The following is an 18,847-nucleotide window of genomic DNA, read 5'->3' on the forward strand; positions in this document are numbered from 1 at the left end:
ACACTGATGGGAGAAAATGAATCTAGCCATTTAGCTCTCCGTTGTCCCTCCCTGTCTGCCTCAATCAATTTGGCTGCAAGCTGGCCAACAAGTTTAAGGCTACAGACTGGGAGCCATGAGGATTCAGGTTCAAATCACCTCGCCGTTTTTTCACGTGCACGCTGGTTTTGTTATGGTTTCAATTCTGAACCATCACTGCTAGTACCTGATAAGTCATATTTTTTATGGGCTTTGATTCCTGTCACGTTAAACTTTTTTTTAACAACTCAGGATGACATGAGCTTGAACTGCAAATAACAAAAAAAAAACACAAATCCCTTTCTCCCTCTACACCCCGTCTCCCCCTCTCTCATGTTGCACAAGAACGGGTTCCTAGTTTGTTTGTTTTGGATAAGTGCAATAAAATTCTTGATTTCCCGTCAGCAGCCTTTATATTTTCTCAGAAATCCTTGTTTATAAGGAGCCTGAACCCTCTGCGCACAAATCAGTTAAGACAGTCCAGGCACGGACTCGGGAGAGGCAAAAACAAACAACAGGGGTACTGTTGAGGTCTCGGACCCTTTATATTGGAAAGGCTTGCAGATTACTAGAACGACGAAGCTTAGGGAGGTCAAGCTTATAAAGGGTGTGTCCATCTTCGATGATCCCTCACTCAGACAGCACTTGTGTTTTTGACACAGCTTGTCCTGTACGAAGTGCTACGGCTCTGTTTCTCCGCTCTGGTTAATAACCTCCCCCCTCCGGTCTCCAGGCTCGGCTCGTGTTTCTCATGTCAGCTCTTTCCTGCTGCACAGCGTGAATCTGAGACCTTTACGAATCCCGCCGCGCCGATCAGGTGACCCCCCCCCCCCCCCTCCTGCCCGCCCCTCACCTCCCGGGACCTGCGTCAACGTTTTCACGGAGACAGCCCTAGGTCACAAAGAACCGGTTCTGAATCAGTGCATGGTATTGTATTGGGAGAATGACCTTGCCCATTGGCAGTGCGATATTATGTCTTCTGTACTGCGGGGAAAGCAATGAAAGCACAGTTAAAGCACAGGCAAACATGGGCAATAACATTGGGACAATTATTGGGCACTGTAGTCAGGCATATTAAACACAATGGTTAAGCACAACAAATGCATAATATTACGAACATGGGAAAAGTGTGGTTAAATGCAAAATTACCGTGCTAATGTTCTGCGGTGAAATTCAATGCCGACCTCTACTCTCTCCAGAACAGCGTCAATATGGAAGTCAGTGTAGCGAAACCCCTTGCCCTCTTAGGGGCAACACCAGCAAAAAAATACAAACCTTAAAACTGCATCGAAAAAAAAAAGCGTAAGGCACCATTGAACTGCAGCTTCCAGATACTGAGTCTGCCTCCCGGGAGCCCGTCTAAGGGGTGCTATACAGCAGTTATTTTTTTATTTTCTTATATGTTTCTTGAGTTTTCGCAATCCCTGTGCACAATAGACTGAATGATCTCTCTCTGTGTTGGGTGTTTGTAGTTAATAAATCTGTAAGGTTCAGTAAGGCTGGGTTTCAGGGCTGCAGTTTATAGAGGCACTTTTTTTATTCTATTTATTAATTATAAATGTATTTAACCAGGACAGAACCCTTGAGATACACATCTCATTGTCAGGGAGGTCCAGGCAAGAAAAGGTGGCAAGAAATAACTAGAAAATCAACGACAAAAACAGACAAATCATTCAAACAGGGTGAAAAAACGTTTAAGACAATCATAAAAACGATCGTATTTACAGGATTTGCAACCCTGGTCAGATTTCAAATAAATATTTCTGAGCGATTTTAAAAAGGTATTGTAACAAGGTTGTTTTTATGTTCGATGGCAATGTCTTCCCAAGATGAGATGCTTGATATACAAAGGCATGCTGGCCCATATTAGATCTCAATTTAGGTATTTTAAAAGTATCCACATCATTTGATCTTAGCGCACACTAGGGGGCAGTGTTGCTCCACAGCAGACCACGCTCCTCTGTCTATTTAAAGCCTCTGGACTGTACTGTGTCTTGTTTCATTACTGTCGGTCATACTCAGGGCGCACAGGGGCTGAGCGCATCACAGCTTGATGAAAAGATTTTCTCATAAATCAGAAAGCACAGGCGTAATTGTTAATATTGGTTGTCTGTCTGTTTCCTTTTGGTGTGAAATCCATTTCACATTTGTAAAGCAAAGCACTTGTCAAAGGAAGCTTTAGCTATTGGGACAAAGGCAATTTTAAAAAGCTGCGGCATCTTGCAGCAGTAGGAGGTTATAAGTGCCATATTCGAGTTATGTTGCATGAACAAACCAGGAGATTTCTGACGATTGATTTTGTGTCATTTTATACAGAAGTTTTATTTAGCTATTTTTAAAAACTTTTTTTTTTTTTTTTAGCGTGTCTGCAGTAAACAGCTAACAACTCTTAAAACCCTGTGATTCCTAATTCTGCCACTCGGGGGCAGTGTTGGTGCTAGTTGGCCTTCCCAGGCTGTCAGTGGCGATGCGATTCAACTCACAGAGAGGGTGAAAGCTGTTTAGCATGCTATCATGTTATAAAGATGAGCAGCATTGGCAGGCATCAAACCTGCTGTTGCCATGGAAACGTGTCTTCCCCTAGAATGGTACCAGTCTCTAAGGGATAGCAGCTAAACCCAGTGCAGCACCCATCACTGCCCAGTCTCTGTAAGGGACAGCAGCTAAGCCCAGTGCTGTACCCATGGTAACACGCGAGGAGAGAGTATGTTTTTTTTCGTCTCTAAGTCCGGAGATGAAATATGATGCTGTTATTATCAGCGGTTTGCAATAAAGAACAAAGCCTTTCTCTGCATAAAAGAGGAGAAATCAGCCGAAAGAACAGCCCGGTCCCTCCACAGGCAGCGAGGAGCACAGTAACAGAGTTGTTTTGAGGCTCCGGCACGTCTCTGTCGAGTGTTTACTCTGGCGCTGGCTCTCGCTTCTCTGACCTCTGGCTCAGAGTAATGAGGCTCATCGGCGCTCCACGTTTACACAGCGGGTTTCAGGATTCAAGGAAGCAGGGTCAAAGGCAGGATTAACAAAAAAATGAAAGAAATAACATCTTGCAGTTAACCCCATCCTACCATCTTGCATCCATGAAGTTCACCTGTGACGGGGGACTGCCCCGTCTTTATGAACGTGGTTGGGACTGGCAGGGAGGGGGTTAAATCCCTCCCTGCCAGGAAAACATGTGAGAATGTGGCTGGAGCCCTAATTGAATAATCAGCAATTATTGATTAATTGGGCTCCAGCCACAGGGGATTAAAGCCAGGGGAGAGGCCCTGGCTAGAGAGAGAGTTCTGGCAGGAGCAGGAGCCAGTGCCAGTGCCAGTGCCAGTGCCAGTGTTTTTCTTTGTGTGCTGTTTTTCGTTTTGAATCCAGTCAAGGCGTTGCCCAGCCTGGAAGCTTTATTTGTAAGTTTTGTTTTGTGTCTATTTTGTGTTTTGAAACCTTTTTGTTTGGCCCTCGTGCCTGTTTATTTGGTGTATTTTGTTTTAAATAAAAACTTTTTTTTTTGAACTTTCAAAACTGTCTCTGAGCCTCACCCTCTGCCAATCCTGCCACATCACCCTAAAAAAAAAAGTTTCCCGCTGTAAAAGCAAAGCATTGTGAAAACGTGGTAAAGCACAGTGAAGCACAGAGAGGTATGGTCACGCACATGCAGCAAGCCATGTTGAACTATGGTTGAGTTTAAGTGCAATAACCATGGCGAGAAAGTGTGGGGAATACTGCCCCATAATGGTGGAAACCTTAAGAAGGGTTTGCATAGTCTTGTATCTTTCTTTTCACTTTGTGTCCACAGGGCCTGCACAGGTACATCTCAATAGTGCAGCTCTAATACAAAATGAGAGACCCAAGTAGATCACACTCAATAATAAACAATACAACAATTATGATAATTGCACAACGATTTCCAATTTCCACAAACGCAAAGCTCTCTTTTTTTTCTGCTCAGAATATCCGACCAGAAATATGCATCCCACAGTCTCCGTTGTTCAGTCGCTAATGGTTCTGGCATGAACCCGATCACATGCTTAGCTCTGCTGAACAGTGAAAGCATTGTTTCCTCTGGGTCCTGTATGCTTGACTCACCCCTGAAACACATCTCTGCAGTTCTCTCAGGACTCACTCATCTCAATCAGCTTGCTGTTATCACGGCAGCTTGGTGTTTATTGCATGGGTTTTCACGGCACCACGTACGGATCCTGTTCACACACTCAATGGAGTTGATTAAAGAACGATTGGTCCGTTATTTATTATGGATTAAATAAAAGTTTTTGTTTCTCATGAAAATTGCTGTTATTTTCCAATCCTTTAGGGACGCGTTCGCACAGCCAGAGGAAACACTCAATAAAACAATACCATTGTAATGGATCCCTTCCAACTACAGCACAACTACACCCCCCCACCCTGCTGAGTGCTAATCGAAAACCATTACTGACATAGTTCACACGACAACCACCGGCAGCTCAACCCTGATACTCCAGGAGACACGGTAAGAATGTGCTTTGTCCATCCCCTCAGTTGAGTCCTCACCAGTGGTGCTGGAACAATTTTTATAGTGGGGGTGCTGAAAGCCATTGACCAAAACTGTAACCCCTGTATATGATGGAAGCCATGCGAAGCCAGGGGGTGCAGCCGCACCCTCCCAGCACCCCTAGTTCCAGCGCACCTGGTCCTCACACTATGAGTGAAGTAAAAAGAACAGGGTTTTTTTTTTTTTTTTTTAACAGCTGCTCTTTGCAACCGCGTCAGGGATTTAAAAAAAAAACAAAAAACAACATGACCAAAACCATGGCACTCTCTATAAAATCGTATAAGTGGTTAGGGCTCTGGACTCTTGACCGGAGGGTCGTGGGTTCAATCTCTGGTAGGGGACACTGCTGCTGTACCCTTGAGCAAGGTACTTTACCTAGATTGCTCCAGTAAAAACCCAAATGTATAAATGGGTAACTGTATGTAAAATAATGTGATATCTGTATAATGTGAAATAATGTATAATGTGATATCTTGTAACAACTGTAAGTCGCCCTGGATAAGGGCGTCTGCTAAGAAATAAATAATAAAAATTAAGTAAAGCAAAAGAGTGTTATTGGAGGATAGCAATGTTTTCGTTCTTTCAGGAGTTTCGCAGTATGCACTGGAGCTAAACGCTAAGATGAAGCCAGTGCTTGTGTTTTCAATGTGCTGCCTGTGACAGCCCATCGCCATCACACCGCCAGCGTCGAGACGATCTGACAGCTGTTGCATCGCCCGCAGTTCATGCGTTGCTGCAAGGCGCTGCCTTTGATTTTACGATTCTGTGTTCACACTTTGAATGACGGGTTCCCATATCCCTGGGAGCCAGGAGTGTACTAAAGCACAGCGAAAGCATGGTCTAGCAGAGGTAGGTGAAGCCCAGAGAGCCAAACCGTATGGTAAGTGCATAGTGCATTCTAACTGTGTGACAAGCATGGGAGAAACTGGAAAACATACTGTGCAAAATCTACTGTGTTCAACTTTTATCAGGGAGACGCTCGCACAGAGACACACACAGGCTCAAATGCAAGTCGTCCCCTGTCCCCCCTTTTAACGTGCAGGTGTTGTGTAGGCGGCGTGATGGATTTCCTGTCTCCAGCACGGCCTCTCCGCTCTCGTTAACAGCAATCACCGGCTGAGCGTTTCTAGGGGAAAGGGAATCCATCAAACTCGCCTCTCTCTTGCTCTCTCTCTCGCTCTCTCTCAAACCGCAGGAGGACAAAATGCACCACTGCCTTAGCAAAACCACTGGAAGATCTGAGGGGCTGGTTAAGAAACCAGTAGGCACACAATGACACTTGGAAAATGTGGTCTAGTGCTGAGGGATGCAGAGGGAAGGAAGGAAGGCAGCAGCATGGCTATGGTGTCAAGGGAGTCAAGCAGTTTGACCTGATAGTTATTATTATTATTATTATTTATTATTATTTATTTTTTAGCAGACGCCCTTATCCAGGGCGACTTACAATTGTTACAAGATATAACACATTATTTTTACATACAATTACCCATTTATACAGTTGGGTTTTTACTGGAGCAATCTAGGTAAAGTACCTTGCTCAAGGGTACAGCAGCAGTATCCCCCAGCTGGGATTGAACCCACGACCCTCTGGTCCGGAGTCCAGGGCCCTAACCACTACTCCACACTGCTGCCCGAGGGAATGAGAAGGGTGGAAAGGGAGTCGTGTATCTTATTGATGAGAGCCAAGGGAGTGGGGAAGATGCCGTATAGGGCAGGGCTTCAGTGTCAAACCTAAAAATGCTCCAGAGCGCACACACAAGGAGGCTACACTACAGATGCAGGAATCCGACTTTCCGTTTTTGAACCAATTCCTAAAGGGATGCAAGGCAGTGAAGGGGTTATCTCCGCAGTGCGAGAGGTTCTCCTATACGATCGCGATTATTGCGGCGATAAATATGAAGCTGTCTTCATGAATAAACAATGGGGCTGCTATCCTTGTAGCAGAGGCTGCCACAGGTCACATCACATCCATCAGCACATGAGCCGAAAATCTTAATTCCTAATTTTAAACTAGCATGTAAATCACATGATTGAATAACCCAACGCCTCCTTGTTTAGCAGTGAAATACAGTTTGTATCTCTGCCTGCTGTTCCTCTCCCTAACCTGTCATTAATGTAACAAGCATACTGTCCAGGTAGCCTGAAGATTCACACATTGTTTACTCTCTGTTTATTTCCTCCTGATTTAACTTCCCGTCGACCTGCGTTTTTAAATTGAATCAAACTGCCCTACTTTTCCTTAACCATGTTAAATGTGATGCACGGTGCCATTTTGCAATATATTCATTGCTGGTTTTACAATGTGTACCCAGCTGTACCCTGCTCCCCTATGCTGTACCCTAATACTCCCCTATGCTGTACCTTGCTCCCCATGCATTCTCTCTATTATGCTTTAGTGAACCTTTCTGAGTGATATAAGGTGTGGTGTTTAAGTGCAGCCGGGTGGTACAGTCGCTTTAAGAACGGTATTGTGCTCCCTGTGTCACTGTCTCGGTCTCTCCGTCTCCCTCGCTGTCTGCGTGCAGGACGCCCTGCCCTTGAGGTTAGGGAATCGTTTTTTGTTTTTCTTCTCGGAAAAGCTGAAGGAGGCCGCGGGGCTGGGAAAGCAGAACTCGTTCGAAAAAAAAAATATCCTCTGAAGTTCGATAAGCAATCTGTGAAAAGCTGATCCTGTAGTGGCGCTTCAACACTGGGAGGAAGAAGAAGAAACAGATACACACACACACACACACACACACACACTCACACACTCAAGACATCCCTGCAGCAAGAGTACACCCCAGACACATCTTTACAGCCCCAATTAGGTTTGAAATCCCGCTGAGCGCTGCTTAGTTTTTTCATTCCAATGTACGTGTGATTTTTATAATTTTTCTTCTCTATTAGTTATACAAACGCAGTTGGAAAGCTTGTATTGAATTCTGGCACTGTTAAATGTGAATGGCTTCAGCGAGGTCTACGGCTAAGTACTGGGGACTGGGTCGTGTTAACGGTTCATGGTGTGAAATGATTTAACCCCTTGAGGTACACAAGGAATTGAGCGGTTGTTCAAACGGTTTCTTCTTAAAATGCATTTGAGAGAGACTCAAGTATCCCGAGGAGGAAGCTGACAATTTGGATGACCAGATCCCACCTGTCAAATAAATAGTGAAACCCTGTTCCGTGCATCATTTGTATTTGTGGGACACATACATCCCTTGTATCTTAAAAGGGTTAAGTATGACACACAATTGTGGGTGCAGTACTTATGTTAAGATTTCATGCATGGTGGGTGCAGGCAATGTTATCCATGTCTCCCTTTCTCAATTTCTTTTCAGTGTGTCATTAATTGGAACATATTCCTCTACACCCACCCCCACCCCCCCCACTCCACCCCACCCTACCCTCGCCCCCTCCCTTCCTCCTCCTTCCCTAAATTACACAGCGCCCTGTCACTGAGTAATTCTCTTGTTTACTCTTTTTAGGGAGCCCCTGGCTTGATTACTCCATTAGCCCACACAGGAAACACAAAGCCATTACACCTGTCAAAAGTCTGTCTTCAGTTTCCTTTTTCATTTCTGCCTCACCGCCCTTTCTCTCTTCCCCCCTCTCTCTCTCTCTATCGCTCACAGACTCACACCCTCCCTCATCCTTTCATACTCCACCCCCTTGCTGAAAAATACCTATTTTAATGTAAACGTGTTAGACTGAACAAAACCTCACGTTGCCAGTTCCAGTTCCTTCGGAGGAATTGATATTTTAGAGCCATCATAATCCTTGCGATTGTTTCAGCTGCTTTCGTTTGAAGCCAGTTTGGACTCAAGTAATTAGATTGCCACTGCGAGAAGCTCATTTTAACAGAATGCTGCTAATTGCAGTTTTGATCAATGATGTGTTGGAATCGATGAAAAGGGGATTGGAACTGGGAATTGATTTTGAAAATAAATTGGAAATGGAACTGGAATGGATAAACAGGAATTGACCCCGATGTCAACCGGAAATATGCCTTTTCACTGTTTCAGTGGCAAGTCACAGAGCATCAGAAGGATAAATAACCAGATTTAAATGCCGTAGCTAACCATGTCACTTCTCGACCGAGTGCGAAACCTCAGAAATAGCTTTTGCATTAAGAAAGCTTTTACTAGAAAACGATCCCAGTCCATCAAACTCTTGTCTCGGCACCGGCTAAATTGAAAAACTCTTATCTGTAAATTCGATAAGCCACACATAGTTACTTGCAGAAAGAGCCGTCTGTGTTTTAAAGCAATGACAAGAGATAAAGTTTAAATGCGCTGGTAATGAAGGCTGGGAAGCTCTGAAATACAACTTTGATTTATTTCTGAAGAACGCGTTTCCCTGTATTTCTTCATTGACATCCCCGATCAGGGATTCAGTGTATTTTCATTATTAAAAGCATCTCCTCGGAATTCTAATTAAATATTTGCCATCTCTAAATTAAAATGTTTGTTTATAATGAAGCATGGCAATCTGGGGAGGATGTACCATTATTATTATTATTATTATTATTATTAATAATCAACCTGTATGTGAGGTCACCCTAGTCCCTGACCCACCCCCTCCACCCCTGTTTGAATGGTCTGTGTCGTCTGGCTGTTGAGATCCCCAGAGTCTTTTAATATTTTATATTCTCGCTAATGTCATTTTTCCTCTCGGAAACGTGGGGAGGCTTGTGACCAGCTTCTGTCCTTGGTAAAACAATCCTGACCCAGTCTGATACCATCAGTGTGCAATATCAGACAGAGAGAGAGGGAGGAAAAGAGAGGGGGAGGGAACTGACAACCAAACGCATCTGTTTTTCCAGAAATTCAAAGCTACAGTGATGAGATTCACAAGCCCCCCCCCCCCCCCCATCGCAGAGCTGTAACTCACTGTGTTTGTGTTCTACCGCCTTCCATAATTTAGCGCTTTATCAGAGGGCAATCCGTCTGAACAATCGCGCTTGTTGAGGGCTTTCCCCGAGGTAATCACAGCCGTCGGAGACGTACTGCCCTTTCTCCTCTCCCTTTGAAACCTGCCCACTTTATCACCCATGTGAATTAAATGAATTATAAATCGCTAGGCTTTTCTTTCTTTTTTTTTTTTAAATCTAACCCTATGTGTACCCGAGTCGTTGTGTGTGTGTGTGTATGTGTGCGCGCCTGTCGGTGTGTAAAAGGGGTGCTATGCTGCTTCACCACAGAACCACCCCATGCACAGCTTTGTGTTTGGGAGGTGGTACTGGATTAATAGCGCTTGTCATCTCGATTTTCTGCCCTCAGTATTTTCTAAGCTTCATCTCTTCCACCCGGAGAAATTCTTGAGCAAGTCTCCTGTCAGCCCCTCTGGATGATGCACAGTGTATCACCGGGCTCTAATCGTGCAGAACACCTTTGTGAATGACATTCCTACTGAACCGCCTCATGAGTCCCCACTGTCACTGAAAATCACTGGGTAAAGATAACGCAGATCTGTGTTCTTGAAGCTGATCAAAACCATAAGAACATGAGCATGTGTACGAGCAAGAGGAGGCCACTCTGCCAGCCCGCGCTCGGCCGGTTTATCTGAAACTTTGGTCTCGCCAACTGAAGCCCAGCAGTTTATGGGGACTTCTTTAAAGGGGGATCGTTACCCTCCCAGATACCCCCCCAAAAAATATTACCTTCGTCCTACTGCCATTACTGTCCCTAACACTCAAGCATAAACTGAAGAATACAAAGGTTTGGATCATTTTAGAGCATTTCACAGTACCTGGGACTCAACCTGGATTGCATCTGCCCCTTGGGTTGATTCCCTAGTGGTGTATAATGGTATAGGTTGATCGACCCCTCAGTATCTCTAAAACAGTTACAGCATTACAGTGATTCGAACTCCACCCACACTCGGTATGGTCTGATCCCTAAGGTTTCCTTATAGCAAACAGAACAGACTGACATGCATTTACATCGAGTGTCTAACGGACTGAAGCCAAGTGCAGCAGTAAATAATGTATTAGCAGTCGTTTAAATTTTACAGCTTCTGAGCAGTAGTCGTACTTGGGTAGTACAGTCATGTAGCTGGTAACTACAGTCTGCAGTAATTCAGTGTTTCCTTTTACCCCCATTGTATCTTTAGACACACTTCCTCCCGGTCTCAGGCCAACCTGTCACACACAGACACTGTCACACTCCTCCTCAAAGGTTAACACGAAGGACACAGAGCTCTTTGAAGCATGTCGTATATGTATTTTTTTTTTTTTTTTTTTATTCTTCAGAATTTTTCATTTGAATAATTATTTTAAAAAAAAACTCTGGCGAAGAAAGGTAATTCTAAAAAGAAAGAAAGGCTGACTTTTCATCTTTCGTGTGGTGGTGAGATGTCTACAGGGAGCTAATCAAAGCGAGCAGAGAGCGAGAGAGAGGAAGGGTACCGGGAAGGCAGATAGAGCAGGGTTCGTTTTGGTAGCCTCGCTGTCTTATCTGTTTTGTTAAAGCTGTGACTAAAAGCTGCACAACCAGATTAATCGATTGACTGGTTTGAGCTCTCCGACGCCAGCAGGTTATGACGCTGCTGCTGTTTGGGCTAAATCGGCACTGCAACAGAAACGATTGCAGAAAACAGCAGCTTGAATTTGTGCTGGATTGCTGCTCTGTCCACTGAGACTAAGTAAAGCAGCCCAGCACAGGGTGACATACGAAACAAAGACTGTATCAACTAAACTGGCTTAGTCACCCTCAAGAAATTCATAAAACCCCGAGCAGAACGAAACGAAGAGGGATGTCTTGCTGAAACAGTAATTGGAGAGAAAAGCACCTCCGAATTGTTTGCCCTTCACGGCGCTGACAATTTATTTCGGATGGCGGTGACTCGCGGTGGTGTGGGGAGCGCCGCGCAGAGATAATGACATTAGTGTGCCCGGAGGGTGTTGGGAGAGAGACGGTGAGGGATTGCAGCGCCCGGCAGGCTGTTGATAAAGCATCCTCCTGTCTCGGCTTCCCAGCAATTACAGCCCCCCCTCTAGCTGTCAATTTAAAAAGAACCGTTCCACGGGATCAAATCATTTATGAGAGTAATCGCTAGTGTGCAGTGGCCTATGCCAGGGCTTTTTGACCGTCCCCTTCATTTATAAAACTTCCCAGACATTAAGTTCAAACCACATCATGTCATTCTCATGCTTAACCCATGAACTGTTTACATGGTTCTCCCTCATGGGTCATCCTCCACGGGTCACCATTTCCAGACCATGCTTGTGTGTGCCCGTGTATAGGGGCACTACCATATGCCAACCCAAAAATGTCAATCTCAGCCCACGAAGTTTCAAAATAGGACCGTAAATCGCAACCTGTCGTTGTTACATCATTCATGGATCATGCAACAATCATGGCCAGCAATGGTAGTAAGGTTTATCGCATGCCTGTGTGTATGAGCTGAACGGGGTTTGGTTCTGTGGTGCTGTATATCGACTATGGTCTGGCAACAGCATTCCAGTGGGAGTGAGGATGGACCATGGTGAAGACAGGATATTCCTGTCCTCCCGTGTACTTTTTGGTGTCCTCCATGCTTTCTCTGAGGGACAGAGAATGTCACTTTTGAAAAGCTCCACCGTGCCCGTCCCCTTTCTTCACTGACAGTCTGGGCCAGGCAGATGAACGACACAGTGTTAAATAATTCCTCTGAAAGTACAGGGGACCGGCTTGGAAGAGTGTATTCTGCACAGGTGTGGAGTGCAGGAAAGATAAGCAGCAGTCTGATTTATTTCTCTCTGAATCGTAACGATGGCAAGAACCCAGGAGGTTTCTTTTCACTGTCAAGGAGGAGGGCGAGACGTTGAGTACTCATCCGGCAGACGTCTGTTCTATAAAAACAGCAGAGCACTCGAGAGAATGGAGGAGCAGTTCTAAGGAGACGTCTCATACCCAATTAGAGAAAAGAGCAGTGTGGGAGAGCACAATCACAGGAACACAGGGCTGGGATAAGGAGGTCCCGGGCTGGGCAGCATTGCTTTGAAAAACAACATGCCCTCCATCTGCCTTAAAAACCTTTTTCTTGTGTCGCGACAAAACTTGTACTTGTAGGGAAGACGGTTGCAATACTAACAACCTTACAAAATCAGTTGACAGATGCGCTCTCTCTCTCTCTCTCTCTCTCTCTCTCCCTGTCTTTTTTGTGTGTAAGTTATTATGTACAGTTGACCATGTCTCTTAATCGTCTTCTCGTGAGGTCTTTGATTGGGCAAGGTGACTACGAAGTGACGTTTTTGTCATCCAGTGCAAAACAATAAGAGATTCTTACACCATAAGAGACGGGGTGAACTGTGCAATCATGCTTAAATCAAAAGAACACAATACACAGTTAATGCTTTTGTCAGCTGGTAGTCTACTGTGCAGGAGGCAAGCAGTTACAGCATAAAAGCATGCAGGGGAATGTTCTCAAATTGTGATTTATAATTTGTAACAAAATGTAAAGCACAGATCCACATTCCAAACCCCATCATTAAAACCTTCCTGTTTGCATTATATATAGAATAATTATTACTGTGTCACAATGTACCATTTAATATAGCAGAATGAAAGGGGTTGTCTCAAGTGCATTTTACACAACTGGACAGGTTGCCTCAGGCTATCCAGTGTAACACAGAGCAGCAATAACAGCTGTTTAGCAGATCTGAGATAACGCATCTTAATGATGCATAATGAAAGATCCTGGGATCGCTTACCTCATCCGAGGTCTAAAAATACAAGCAAAGAATGGAGAGGAAAAGGGTAGGGGAGGGTGCAGGGCAGAGATCGTACAGCTAGTGAGCATAACAAAGAGAAAAATAGTAACCTTTATGAGCACCTCTTCAGCGTGAGTATTGAAGGCGATAGTTGATCGGGATGGGGGGGTGGGGGTTCGTAGCTGCGCAAGTCACGGCGTCGGAGCATGGAGAATTAGACCTCTGCTCTGCTGGCCTTTTCAGAAATGCAGTGACGCCATTGAGAACATCATTAGGTAATTAAAACTGGTGTACACAGCTCTCTCCATTCCATCTGTTGTGCCAGGGGATGCAGGGTTAGCTGGATAATCAATCCATTCCCAAGTCTGCGATAGCGACAGTGCCGTGCGCTAAAGTGCTTTACTGCATTATAAAAAAACTCGAAATAACCAGATGTGTGTTACAGTGCATTAGTTTATACAGCATTTCCAGTTTAACTCTTTCAACACTGCAGAGCGCTCTAGCAGTATAGGAAAGAGAACTCCACTCAACACTGCAGAGCGCTCTAGCAGTATAGGAAAGAGAACTCCACTCTCAACACTGCAGAGCGCTCTAGTAGTATAGGAAAGAGAACTCCACTCAACACTGCAGAGCGCTCTAGTAGTACAGGAAAGAGAACTCCACTCTCAACACTGCAGAGCGCTCTAGCAGTATAGGAAAGAGAACTCCACTCTCAACACTACAGAGCGCTCTAGCAGTATAGGAAAGAGAACTCCACTCTCAACACTGCAGAGCGCTCTAGCAGTATAGGAAAGAGAACTCCACTCTCAGCACTGCAGAGCGCTCTAGTAGTATAGGAAAGATGATTTCTGAGAAAATGCATCTTAACACTGTATAATATATGACCCTCGTTGACATGTCAGAAAGTCCCTTAAAATGATCATTTCTGGTACACAAGTTGCACTACATTCAGAGGAGCGGTTCCCAAGACTACTAAATGAGCAACACGGCTGTTGGTTCTCTGGTTCCTGTTGCTAGAATTGTGCATTTCACTACCTGATTGCATTACAGCATCTTGATAGCCCGGGGTCCTTTCAACCCTGCCTGCTGTGCAGCCTGGGGCTTGCTTGTGTGTTGATGCACTCGCGCAGTGTGACAGGACTTCAATTCCACTCGGCTCAGGAGACTCTGGAAAAACAAAAACGCTTCCCCTCGCTGCTGCTGAAATGTTACTTAACGTCTTGAATACTTCATTACACCTTTTTTTAAACAAAAAAAAAAAAAATCCACTTTCTCAACCGTCTGCCCACCCCTCCTCCTCCTCCTCCTCCTCCCCAACTTTGTGGAAATACTTGTAAAATGACATAAATGCATTACCTATTAATGTGTGTTACTAGAAGTTCGGTGTACAAATAAAATGTGAATTTGCATAATAATTCCTGTTTCAGAAAAATCTAGATTTTTAGTGGCGTTCCGGAATCCCTGACGGAATCCAAACCCCCCCACCCCAAAGTCAAGGTGACAGGCGTTTCAGTTTCTCCTCGTTTAGTTTAGTTGAGCTTTAGAGGCGAGTGCAGCTCTGCTCATGTCCGGCTGTTGCATTTTCCTGTTCAGCACCGTTACCTTTCACAGCTCCCGCACTGACCTTTTCATGTTAGATTTGATTTACTATATTTAGTTCCAGGAAGTTGATATATTACCACTTGACCTTTTAAACAATGGCTGTTACTGAAATTATTTGCTGTAAATGTCAGTTGTATTTGTCGTCTTTTTTTATATAATGCTGTTTGGTGAAAAAATATACCACGGTTATCAGCATACCACGGTTATAATGTCTTTTTATTACACAGCTATTGAAACCAGAATAAAAGCCAATTACGTTTTTTCTATAGTAGCTATTTAAAGAAATACACAGAGGTCATGTTTAAAATAAAAAATACAACTTTATTATTATTATTGTTATTATTATTAATTTCTTAGCAGACGCTCTTATCCAGAGCGACTTACAATTGTTACAAGATATCACATTATATTTACATACAATTACCCATTTATACAGTTGGGTTTTTACTGGAGCAATCTAGGTAAAGTACCTTGCTCAAGGGTACAGCAGCAGTGTCCCCCACCAACCCTCCGCTCAAGAGTCCAGAGCCCTGACCACTACTCCACACTGCTGCCCATGTGCACCTCCCTCTTAATAGTTAATATTTTTAGCATCTTTTCCAATTCTCTCTCCAACTACAAAATACAATGAACATTATATAAAAAAAGGACATATTTTTAACTTCAAGAGGGGAGGGCTAACGGGATTCATTTTCGGTGTCGCTTTTATGGTGGTTAGCTCGAGGGCTACGCAAATTAGCTTTCGAAAAACGCAGACGGGTCACAAGCACGTGTAACCTGTAATAAATCTGCCCCTTCCACTTATTGAACCACTGTGTTTGCTAATCCAGGGTAACAGGGCGGAGGCTGGGCGTGAACCTATAGACTGGAGCTAATCAAGCTCATATTCAAACCTGGAATGGGTGAAACTGCTGTGCAATAGGAGTCTTATTTCCATCCCTGGTGTACAATGTCGTTCCAGGTCAAGTGTTTGACGTTGCCTTGGGCGAGGTTTGTACTGCTTTGCATCCTGCACTGCTTGGGAGCGAGATGCCCTCATTAAGTAAATGAACTGCCTAAAAATAACTCTCATTAAGGTGTTGCTGTCCCAGCAGTCTGTTCTTGTTGCTCAGTGAATCGTCTCCGGGGGGGCTGCCTGTAGGGTCCCTAGCCTGCCCAGCAGTAATTAGATCTGATTACAACACACAATGTCCCCGCTGCCGCCTTCTCATACAGGAGCAAAATACTTTATCAAGCAGATAGAGGAACGTGTGCATCCATTCACCACAGATTTGCAAGCGATTCTCAATTTATTCTCCTTTTTTTTTCTCGCCAATTTGGAAAAAGCCTTATTCAAAAGCTGCCTTGCAGCTGCAATTCACTTACTGATCAGCTGGGCTGAAGACCAGCTGCAAAGGGAGTGTTATTATTATATTATTATTATTATTATTATTATTAAGGTCGTAGAATGTAAAACCTGGACTGCCTCAAACTGCTATAAAACTGGTGTCTGGTTTCTATATGATCCACTGACCCTATAGATTCTGCAGAAACCTCTTGTCTCCTCTAGCTAGCAATCCATAGACCGCCCACACCTTTGACTTGAAATGAAATCTTAAAATAAGCAAACCAACAAACAAATAAGTCTCCCAGATATTTTTTGGGAGGTTTAACTTCATGACAGCCCTGCCTGCCTGTCTGCGTTGCCTCTGTCTGACAGCAGCAGCAGACGTGAGTTATCACTGAAATGCAGGCATCCCTTATCTCCTTGGCACAGTGAGAGAGATTGTGGGGCTGCCTCACCGTCACACACACTCTCCCCCCCATGAGTAAAACCCACTTCCTCAGCTTCGGAAGGGCTCCACAGTCACGTTGCCACACTAAACTGGAGCCCCCTAGTGTGTGTGTGTGTGTGTGCAGTGTACCACACCCTCCTCCGAGGGTTCGATTTCAGAGGACTCCACAGCACTGCTGTGGTGGAACACAGATTTTATTAGATGAATATTCAGATATTTCATGGCACTTTTAATCCGCTACAATGCTGTAAAAGAGCAGTGTATTACAGCACAGCAGAGCTGTACACACTTAACCAGGGAGTCCTTATAGAGCCGTACAAAAAATAGGATACTTCAAGAGAGTCACATTTTCGCACCTCAATTACCCGTATATATGGCTCATGAAGAGAACCCTGCAGTGACCCCTTAGAACAGAGACTCTCCTGCATAGGTTTTATAATGACTTGGGTTGTTTCGATCCAGATAAACACCAGCAGGCAGAAAGGCTCACTCTGCTTCCTCTTGTTGGTTTTTATCTATATGAATTTGTTTTATTTGCTACTTTTAAAAAAATAATAATTTAGAATGATCATTCTACACAGCACAGACGTTCTGAGGGCGTGTGAGCGTCCTCCAATCGCGCAAGCCAGAATCGATTTAACGCCCGAGCAATCCAGAGCAGAGGTGGGCGGGGCTACCGATCCCGGAGAACAGATCTTTTTATCCACTCTGAATGTGCTCGGTGTCTGGCCAGTAGGGTTCGCTGTTGCACGATGAGGAGAATGAGTCCCTGCCGGTTTGCCATCCCCCCACCCCTGGGAGCGTCGGAGTACCCAGCAAAGTTCGGTCTCTTTGCACAGCCAGGACACGAACCGGCGCCGTCCAAGCTGTGTGACTCATCCATCCCAGCGGCACAGCCTAACTGGATGAGCCACTCATGAAACCCCCTATTTGATACTTTAAGGTCATTTTGGCCTCCAGCAATGTCTGTTTCATTCTTTGAATATCTGTCCTGGCACTAGCACAGTCAGCTAGCGTGCAAAGCTATGCCAGTAGTGGTGTAGGACCACTGTGGGCCTCCCTCTCCTAGCTGCTTCTTACCATCATTATACAAATGCCTTCAGTGTGCTTTATTACACTTTCCCATGCCTTCATCAGAATGATCTGACACAATCAGTTAAGATCTGCACTCAGTGTGGTGCAGCGCTGCCGAGATCGGTCTCGGAGGCTGAGGGATTTGTTCCTGGTGTCTAAGAGGAACAGTTTGCCCTTAGGGCGCATACTTGTTGGAAACAGTCTGGCTGTGTCTAGGTAGACAGGGACAGAGGCTCCCATCCCCCCAGCAGCAGCAGCAGCAGCATGGAGCAGAGTTTAATAGAAGTGGCTGGCTGTGAAACATGGTTTCAATTTCCTTGCTCACACCTGGGGGTTTGCATCTATGCTGCCGCCACCTCCTCCTCCTCCTTCTACTCCGATTTAAGGGAGTATGACAGGACAGCCACCTCGCACACAGACCTGTGGAGCGCAGGCAGGGAGATCAGAGGCATTCCTTCAAAAAAGGTGGTGCGGTGGCTCAACGCTATTGACAGTGGTGTGGCAGGTGTTTCTGCATTCGTTTTGAAGTCTTTTTTTTCTGTACTTCTAAAATCCAATGGTTGCAGAACCATTGCAGTGACATTGTCTGTCTGTCTGTCTGTCTGTCTGTCTGTCTGCATTGCCACTGTAGTGCCTGTCTGTCTGTCTGCATTACCATTGCTGACAGTCCCATGTAAGGCTGATACCAACCAAGAGACAGACTGCCTACAAAAAGTGACAATGAGTGCTGATTGCCATCGGGCAGAGGACAGCTCAATCTGATGAGTTCTATTATGCAAAAGGAATTCCTGCCACTGTCTCATCGGACCCCAGCCGAGAGACTTGCTTTAATTATACTTGAAAAAGCGCATATCTTTTTTGCTGGCAGATTCTCTTTTCATTAAGATATTAATTCCCGGCCGCACGTGCTCTGCTGTGCTGGGCTGGGGGAGCTCTGCGGGATCTGGGGAGTAATTCAGCCAAGACATGATTAAAACGAAAAGGACAATCAAAAAACCGAAGGGAACAGGACTTTAGTTCAGCCAGAACTTTGAAGACACAGGCTTGGATTACAACCTGAGCCACCCAGCATTCCCCTTTATGCAGGTGTACCACATTGCATTTGCATGGTAATGCTGTTCCCATTATTATTATTATTATTATTATTTGTTTATTTAGCAGATGCCTTTATCCAAGGCGACTTACAGA

The 18,847-nt window shown here is 44.8% G+C and overlaps 1 protein-coding gene across 3 annotated transcripts in view; it reads right to left on the minus strand.

Annotated features, from left to right (window-relative positions):
* LOC117401021 (acid-sensing ion channel 1) overlaps nt 1-18,847 on the minus strand; it is a 60,967-nt gene that overhangs the window by 19,509 nt on the left and 22,611 nt on the right. The window lies entirely within an intron of this gene.

Source organism: Acipenser ruthenus, chromosome 45 (genome assembly GCF_902713425.1).
Source record: "Acipenser ruthenus chromosome 45, fAciRut3.2 maternal haplotype, whole genome shotgun sequence".
NCBI classification, from domain to species: Eukaryota; Metazoa; Chordata; class Actinopteri; order Acipenseriformes; family Acipenseridae; genus Acipenser; species Acipenser ruthenus.